At 38.0% G+C, this 9,792-nt stretch overlaps 1 long non-coding RNA gene across 3 annotated transcripts in view; it reads left to right on the top strand.

Annotated features, from left to right (window-relative positions):
* The window catches only part of LOC103461797 (uncharacterized), an 82,096-nt gene that overhangs the window by 38,618 nt on the left and 33,686 nt on the right, over positions 1 to 9,792 (top strand). For 2 of the 3 annotated variants that reach the window (XR_533194.2, XR_001777247.1), the window contains exons 7-9: positions 1,791 to 1,882; positions 5,399 to 5,494; positions 7,123 to 7,215. This is a non-coding gene — a long non-coding RNA (uncharacterized LOC103461797). The remainder of the gene's footprint in view (positions 1 to 1,790; positions 1,883 to 5,398; positions 5,495 to 7,122; positions 7,216 to 9,792) is intronic. The other variant, XR_533195.2, reaches the window with a different exon arrangement.

Genomic DNA, 9,792 nt, shown 5'->3' on the forward strand with positions numbered 1-9,792 from the left:
TGAGGCAGATTGGTGTGATATCAGAGGAATGGCTCCGGGGCTGGAAGTGTGTTTGGAGGAATGAAGACTTACAGAGCGAACAGATCCTTTCTTCTTCAAAGACTTCTGATCACACAGCTTCTCTCTCTCACACACACACACACACACACACACACACACACACACACACACACACACACAGGAGCGAGGACACACACCTCACAGTGGCATCCTCTAACTTTCTGTTCTTGATTCAAACACACAGTTTCCATGTAAACGCTCAGAGAATGTGTGTTTGTGAGGAGTCTTTGGAGAGAAGCTCTTCATCATAAAAACCACAGAGAACAAACAAGTTTCTGGAGAAGAACCACATCAGTCATTAAATTCTGAGAAAGCTTTTTAAATAAACATGCTTTATATGCTGTTTAATATTAAAACTCTTTAATGTTTTAGCTTGATACAATCTAGGAATACTCTTGACATCTGAATGCATGTTAACGTTATTTTTTCTTTACAAATTAATCCAACAGAATCAATCTACTGTGACTTTTAAAAGTATTTCTACGTTTCCGTATCACTCTACAAACAAAAACTTCAAAGGTATTTTATTGGGATTTTATTGGGATTTTATGCAACACACCAACACAAAGTGGCAGATAATCGTCAAGTTGAAGGAAAGTGATTTGCAGTTTGTTTGTGTTCAAGTTCTTACATCAGTACAGCCAACAACATTTCCATTCTTCTTTACAAAATGACCAAAACTCAGGCGAATAGGTTGGAAAAAGTCTGTTTTCAACTCGTACCAATGCAATGCAGATATGGACTTTGACTGGGCCATTCAAACACATGAACATGTTTTGATTTAAACCATTTCTTCTGTTCCAGTCTCAAACCTTCTGCAACTTCTAAGAGGTTTTTATTCACATTTCTGCAGGAAAAAAGGCATCCTCCCAGCATGCTGCTGCCACCACCGTGTCTTACAATTAGCCTTCAATAAGCGTTATTTTTTTTTTATTTTTTTTATATTTTACTATATGCAACGATCATAGATCCAGAACATTGAATAGTTTTAATAGTCTTAAATAAAAGTCTCCCAGTTTGTTTTTTAATTTGGACACAATTAAAAAAAAGAGAGAGAAAATATATAAAATATTCAACTTTCTTGCCAGACAGAAAACTTTACAGTGACACACAATAAATATTTAAACGTAACATGATTCAAAATGGCCGGGTATAGTTCAAAAATATTAAAAACCATAAAAACAAAAACTAAAAAAATTGGAAAAGATTAAAAAAACAAAACTATGCCAAATCAAATTTTGGACTCTTATGGCAACAAGAACAAAAGACAACAGAGAGAAACCAGAATTCATTCATTCTTAAATTGCGGTCGGGGGGCCGCACAAAATCAGTCCAGGGGCCCAAAATGGCCCCGGGACCCCATTTTTAACACCCCTGGTTTGTACAGTATGAATATTGTCAAGTTGCTGAAATAATGGCCTAAGACATTTTTTGCGAAACGTTTTTTTTTTTTTTTTTATCTAAACCATCTTTACTGCATTGCCATATTGTCCAAACATTAAGTGCCAGTATGGTAAAGTTTTGAAGCCACATCAAGCTGTCGCTCTGTGTTTCCTCAGCTTGATGATGCCAAGTCCTCCACTGTTTTAAATTTAGCTTCCTGTGATATTCCTGCTTGCTCTCTGACGGACTTGTTTTTGTTCTCGGCGCTCGCGGACGGCCCGATTAATTTGCATCGAGAGCTTCTCTGCAGCTTGTTGTTGGTTCATAACAGCCGCTTCTTTTTTTAGGAATAATTAGGCGTCTGCTGCTCAGGAGATACGGCAGCGGCGCGCCCGTCAAAAGGTCAGCGAAGGACGTGTCGGCGTACCGCTGGAAAAAGGTACGAAAGAGTCACTGAGTGTGAGAGAGAAGCACTGCAAAAAGATTTTGGTCTAGTTTCTAATGCAAATGTACTACTACGTTTGAACGTTTCAGCAAGATATAGAAGCCTGTTTTAAGTCAATAATTCCTCCTCAATAATCTGGCAGATTATTTTATTAACACGTAAAAAAATATTGGTAAAAGTGAAATAATCTGCCAATGAACCTATGACTTTTATCATCAATATTAAGGAATAATTGACTTACAACAGGCTCCAGTATCTTTCTTAAAAGTAACTTCTGAGGTAGTTTTGTCTTATTTCAAGTGTGCTAATATATTTGGACCGAAATACTTGGTAAGATTTTGTGTTTTTGCAGTGTAGAAGTCTTGATCTTACCAATGGAGAATTATCCAACAGTCCTATGAATATTAAAAGGTGAATTCACAAACAGAGCATGTTCTCACATGTCTGAGCTTCAACAGGAGCTAATCCTGTGGGTTTAGGATTATCGCAACAGATTAAAAAAGATAAAAGAAATGTAGCTGAGCTGCTACACTGCAAAAAATACAAAATCTTACAAAGTATGTTGGTCCAGTTTCAAGACTAACTTACAAGTAAGCTTTCCACAATATGAGGGAGCTTGTTTAAGGTAAATAATTACTTAATATTGTTGCAAAAGTACTAGTTCCAGTGGCAAATTATTTCACTCATAGCATGGGGAAAATGTCTTATAAGTGAAATAAGTGAATCTAGGAATTTTTCATCCATATTCAAGAGTTATTGACTTGAAACAAGCTCCTATATTTTGATGCTTCTAAGTTCATTTTTTCTTATTTTAAGTGAACTAAGACATTGGCAGTAGAACCTAGACTGGGATTTTGCGTTTTTTCAGTGAATTGATGCAGCTCTTCATGGGGAGAGCTGCTGTCTGTCCAACCTGCATATAAACTCTCGGCTGTGAAGTCGGTTTTTTGGGGGGAAGGATTTAGAAATGACTGGAGCTTCATGGAAAGCCAGTGAATTATGGCGGGACGTTGAATCTGCTGATTGGCTGAGGAACACGGGAAAGCTCCAGGTTCGAGCTTTAGAGGTGGAGGATAAATACACCGCATGAAAAAAAAAGCTTTTTAATGTTTACCTTCATCTGTGGATGCTTGGTAAATGACCTTATAGAAGCTTCTTTTTGCAGGGCTTTGTGACGTTCTACCTGCAGGATTTTGGTTTCTGTATGAAGCACATTTTTTTACTTCACAGATTGATTTTTACCCTCTGTAGTAAATCCTGTAATGGAGTCCTTAAGCCCTGACTTCTGGCTGCAGAATAATGTGATCTTATGATTTTGGGATCTCTTTCATGCAATTTATTGTTTTTGTCAATTTATACATCTCATTGTGCTGCATTCAGCTTCTCTTAAAGTTATATTTGTAAAATTTAATTAACTTTTTGCACACTTTATGGTGCAGTTTGCTGTACCGCAACATAAAAATCTTGTCCTGATTATTTCAGTCTTTGATTTATGAACGTCTGAATCTGGATATTAACAATTGTTTGCTTTGTTTTTTAAATTAACTGTGTGACTCATTATGTTGGCGCTGAAGCAGGCAGAAAACGAGGACAGGCAAAGCAGACGGGTCAGCAGAAACTCAGAACGAGGAAAGTTTTTCATTTAATCAGCTTTGGATCATCCCTGCAGACGGGATTTGGTTATTTCCTGTTTGGTATGATATTTCAAATTTCCAATCTTGTTTGTCTTTTGTAATCTGGCAGCCAAGATGAGCTTAGAGGGATTTATGAAGACACACAAAGACAAACCTTTTATTGGTCTATGCTTGGCTATTTGCTGTGTTTCTATTACAGATGTGTGCAAAGTTTTCTGATATTTCACAAGCATCAAAAAAGACAGTTTTGAAATTGCTGCATTTCCATTAAATGAGAAACGTGAGTACGTTTATTCAAACGCAAGTCATTTAAAAACAAGCAGCTCCATTTTTCTCCTACAACTTCCTGTTTTGTACTTCATCATTTCTACCAGTAGTAACATCCCGTTGTTGATCAGGTGACGAGAAAAGAGTGTTTCTATTGCAGTTTTGCAAATTTTGATACAACTGAAAAACCAACTCAGCCTAGAACAAAAACTTTTTTTATCAAAGTTTCTTCTAAACCGACGTGTTTCCTGTAAGTTAATTTATTTTTATAATTCCAATTTGATGCCGTTTCCTCAAAGAGCTCTCTCTGTGAATCTCCCTCTCAGCTCCTTCAGACTAGCCAGCAGCAATCAGCAAACACCTGGTGGAGCTTTGCATCTGCTGAGCTCATTATAGCAGCTACTTCTCAGTGAAACGCTGATAAAAATGTTAAAGGGTTAATAGGAGAACCATGACTTTCTGGAGGCGGAGTTTTAGAAAGAGCAGGAGATTCTTAAAGAGACAGAGTCCTAATTTACGAAGTCAAATTTCTTTTAAGTCATATTTGATATCCATACATGGGTATCCTTTTAAAGGTGCTTGGCGACTGAATGCTGCTTCTCCATGTTTGGTTCACTTCGATTTATTTTAACCTGATCTCACAAATCTTTACCTCTCGGCTGTTTCACCCCCAAGTTCCTCTTCTCCGTCCTTGTCGCTCGGTGTTTTTGGCAAACAGGTTCTGTGTGTGTGTGTGTGCACTTCGATTTCAGCTTCGATTGACTTTCTTCTGCGCTTGTTTACCCAAACATGAACTGTAACGACGCGGCGGCCGGGTGAGCACAAAGGCTGACCTATGCGGACTGAATGCTAACGCGGGCGAAGGAACGCCGGGGCAAACGCGACGACAAATACCCGGGAAGCACTTAAAAACGCAGCCGGAGCTGTTGACTCGCTGGTCCGTCTGGGACGAGAGCCGGAGCCGGAGTGACGGGGGTGAAAACGAAGCGCTCCGCCGCCGACCGCCTCGATCAATGAAGGGCACTTATGAGAAGAATGCGCGCTGCTTGGAGGGTCTGGCATGAATGCCCCAGCATTATTTTATTTTTAATCTAGCGTGTTTTCCTGTGGCGTCCTTCCTTCCAGGAGAGGAGTCTCGCTGGAATGTCCCTCCGCTTGACTTTTTTTGCAAACAAGCTGCACAAACTGAGTTATTGAAATCCTCTGCAAGTGAAACATTTCTTCCAGTGGTTTGTTGTGCAGCTCTGAAGGTGATGCTCAGGCTGTAATCAAAGAAGCATTGATGTTCTGCTCCAACACCTTGACGGGGAAAATGGGGCCTTTGTCTGAACCTCTTTGATTATTTCTCCTGCTAATGGCTGCACTTGAGTCAATAAAGTCTGATTATGGGTGTGTGGGTTTTTTTGTTTTGTTTTGTTTACTGAGCTGCACTTTCAGCAGTTGCCACCCATGACTATATTTGACTTGAGCTGAACAAAAATGTAACTGCCCACAAGATTCCCAGATAGTCTGGCAGCATTTAGGTTTGACCTCTGACCTCAGCGGGAGTGTTGGTAGGCTGTGGGAACAGAGGAGATGGTAAATTAGGGGTCTACCCCTTTATCTGCAGGAATGGGCTTTCAGAGAGGGGGCGGCGGAGGAAGGAAAGTGTTAACAGGAAGATGAGGGACGGAAAGGAGAAAATATACAAGAATACGGTGCAAAGGTTGGTCATTTATTTTGTTTTTTCTCTAATATACACAGAGCCAGAACTATTCGTACACAGTCAGCTATACGCCACATTTATTTTTAGTTCATAAGCGAGTTGAACCGACTTTTTATAGCCATCAGGAAACTGAAATTATCTGCAGGATTGTTTCATTTCATATAAAGTTTATGCTTTTCATTAGGGTTGGGGCTTTGAGAGGAATGGATGCTTAAGTTTTAGATAAATTTACGGATCCCAGGATGAGTTTGGATGTGTTTCAGTAAAACTAGGTGCAAGTTTGAGGTTTTTCCTCCTTCACTATCTGGTGAACAGCAACTGTTTTTCTTTACTAAATCGAATAAAGTCTGTCCGACAGTTTTATTTTTGTACTCGACATTTCTGAAATTAAGATTCCTTTTACACTTTTTAACTGAAACTTAATTTTCCCTAAATTTTTGGAATATTTTTATGCATCCAAGCAAATATTGTGATAAATCTCTATCTCTAGTTCCACCAATATGAGAGCAACACAAAGTTTGTCATTTGAAAATGTTGAATCCGTAGCTTTTCATGTAAAATCGCCAAAAACGCAGCAGAAACTCCCAAGAGGCTCCAGCACAAAACAAAGATGTTAACATTTCCTCTGATGATGACATGAAATGTTAAAACATCTCTTGTGTTTGCATTCATCACTACAACGACGTTTAATGATTCATCTTATTCACGTTTTAATTGAATCTCTTATTTAACGGAAACACTGCAATTGTAAAATTGTGTTTTTTCGCATATTTATATTAGAAATGCGACAAAAAATCCAAAGAGTTATTTTTTGGTTACACAGTAAAAATGCCAGTGTTGAATTAACACCCAAAAGTGTCAATATGTGTCCAAGTCAGGTGTTAAATTCAACAATACAGAGTCACATTAACATTTACAACGGTGCTGGTGTTAAAATACATTAAAAGTAACATCAGTGTAGTGTTGATCACAAAACATAATGTGGTGTTAAAAAAGTAAATAATTGAGCCACAAGATGTCAACATCAATCAAATCCAGTGGAAAAAATTCAAAATAATACACAGAAATGGAAAGTTTAACTTTTCTTAAACCCATTTCAGTTTTATAAACTAATGTTAATTTAACAAAAAAAAAGGGTGTCAAACTTTTAACACTTTCAAAAGTGTTACTTTAACACCTACTGACTTGGACACATATAGACACTTTTGGGTGTTAATTCAATACTGGCATTTTTACTGTGTATAAAGAAATGGAGAATATTTGTAGCAGTCTGTATGAGACTTTCAACCCAAACCAAGCAAAGCGTAACCAACTGTGAAGCAGGGGAGTGGTGGAATCATGCTGTGGGAGATGAAAACACAGTATTTGTTCTGAACTCTGTTGCAGTCGGTTGGATCTGTTGGCAGTGAAGGCCTTCATTGTCAATAATGGCGGCAAACAAGAATCAGTAGCACTTAGTGAAAGATAAGTTATCTGTAAACATTCAGATTAAGAGTCGTTTTTGTTCAGTATGATCAGATGAGTGAAGAAACGGCAAACTGACACCTCAGTGTAACTCTCTTTCCTTCTAATCACTCATCTGTGAACCCTCTGTAACCCCCCCGCTGTGACCTTTGCCCCCCCCACAGCCATCTGCCTGCTGACAGGTGAGGCGCCCCAACAGAAACGAACTGTGACGACAGCGAAGTGGCCGCCGCCACTGTTTACACCAGGAGCGTAAGGTAAAGAGTGTGTGTGCTCGCGAGCTTTTCGCGTTGACCTCCCACTGGGATTCCCACACCAAACCCACCTGAAAAAATACAAAAAGGTAGAAAAACAATCAACCAGAGTCTGTTAAAACACCAACACAAACACTCCCAAACAGAGATTCAGCTGATTCTGATGCCTTGGAGTCGACACCAGCTCATACACACACACACACACACACACACACACACACACACACACACACACACACACACACACACACACACACACACAGGACATTAAGTCAGTCTGTGAAAAGGACTTTTATTTCCTAAGTGCTGATCCTTCCTCCACCTCTTTTTGTCACTTACAAAAGCAACAAAACAAACGTCGCGATGCTAATCGATGCTCAACGAATCTAATTTCAACGTGAACAGAGTTGCTGGAAGCACAAGTAAAGATTTATTTTATTTGAAGGGGTGACCATAAGACTGACATGACACCGTCATAAACATGGCATAACACCTGACATGAACATAATGAATGTTTTTATGAATGTTTATGACAGTTGTCATGAAGTGTCATTGGGTAAATAAAGACACTTTTAATGCAAAGTTGCTCTAAAAGTTGCATTGAAAGTCCATTAAAAATGCCAACTTTGCATTAAATTATCATAATTTACAAAATCATGCAAAGTTGGCACTTTGTGGGCACTCATCATTTTTGATTATCCACCTAAAACAACAGTCAGTTACAATAAGACTCATTTGAATATAGATGAAAAAAGTACAAATTGAATTGGCAGATTTTTTTATTTAAAGCAGAAAAAAAACTGGAAAAATGTTCCAGTTCCAGTGGAACTAGAACTTTTTATCAATATTAAGAGATTATAAACTTACAACAAGCTTGTATATTTTGCTGAAAAGTTAAGTTTAGAGTTAGTTTAGTCTCATTTGAAGTGTACTGTGATATTTGCACTAGAACGTAGACCAAAACATTTGGTACGATTTTGTGTTTTGCAGTGCAGTTATCAACCTACCAGCCAACAAAGCACAGCAATACTCGGTAAACGGTGATTATTCCTGAAATTTTCTTTAATTTAATCAGAAATGTTCTGGTGTTCTGTCCAAGGACCGTAAAAGTAACAAGTAATGGTTGTACTTTTTAAATCGGTCCTTTGAGCTTTGACAGATTTGAAGGTGACCACAAGAAACTAACTTCGACAAGAGCAGATGTAGAAAATGTTTCTGGCATTCTGTGTTTGACTTTTTATGATTGGTAATTTTCTACTGTAGGGTTGAACACGCAGCACTGAGTCATTACTGATCATAAAAATGATGAAATCCATACTTTTTATTTCTCAGACCTATTTTCATTCCAAAACTACGGTACTCTCAGTCCTGCGTATTCCTTAGGGAAGCCAATGTTTCTTCTTTGGTGGTTCTTCGTAACTGGGAAAAGATTTAATTCCTCCAAAGACGAGAAATACAAGCTTACACTGCAAAAACATAAAATGCCACCAAATATGGTTGCTCTACTTTCACGTGGAAACATCTTAATAAACTTCAAATATAACAAAACTAACTTTTTAGTAAGATATAGAACGTTGTTTTAAGTGAATAATTCTTGAATTTTGATGGAGAGTTCTCGTTCTGCTGGTAGATTATTTCACTTATAAAATTGGAAAAAGTGAAACAATCTGCCATTGGAAGTAGTAAATTTTTTAAAATCAATATTAAGGAATTATTCACATAAAACAATCTTATATCTTTCTGAAAAACTACTGGTTTGTCGTATTTTAAGTGTATTAAGACGACTGCACAAGATACAAGACCAAAACACTTGGTAAGACTTTGTGTTACACTACAAAAACACCAAATTTTACCAAATATTTTCATCTAGTTTCTAGCACCAACATCCTAGTTCAACTGAAATGAGACAAAACTAACTTATTAGTAACTCTTCTTCAAGATATACATACATTTAAAGTCAACAATCCCTTACTATTGATGAAAAAATGCTAATTTCATTTGCAGATTATTTCACTTATAATAAGATTTTTCCCATAAGTGAAATAATCTGCCGATGAAATTAGTACTTTTTCATCAATAGTAAGGGATTGTTGACTTTAAATAAGGTCCTGCATCTTGTTGGAAAGTTCCCTGTAAGTTAGTTTTGTATGATTTCAGGTGAATTAAGAGATTTAAACTAGATGAAAATACTTGGTAAGACTTTGTGTTTTTGCAGTGTAACCACTTGTTCTAATATAAATATCACTACATCCCAAATCAAACTGCTTTGCTGCAGTTTCTGCCTTCATATCGGAAGTTGCAAACATCAGTCGTATTTTCCGCAGGAATAAGTTTGACTCTCCATGACTGCAGATTAGCTTGGTGAGCATTGAGAGATGATCACTTTAGATCAGTGGTTCTTAACCTGGTTCGATCGAACTCCAGGGGTTCGGTGAGTCGGTCTCAGGGGTTCGGCGGAGCCTCTGCCGCGGAGGTAAAGACACACTTCTGTAAAGTTGTGATGACACCCCGCTTCGCCATCACTTACCTTGCTTAGCCAATCAGAGGATCGCGTTACATTGCTTAGCCAATCAGAGGATC

The sequence above is a fragment of the Poecilia reticulata genome, linkage group LG2, assembly GCF_000633615.1.
Source record: "Poecilia reticulata strain Guanapo linkage group LG2, Guppy_female_1.0+MT, whole genome shotgun sequence".
Lineage (NCBI taxonomy): Eukaryota > Metazoa > Chordata > Actinopteri > Cyprinodontiformes > Poeciliidae > Poecilia > Poecilia reticulata.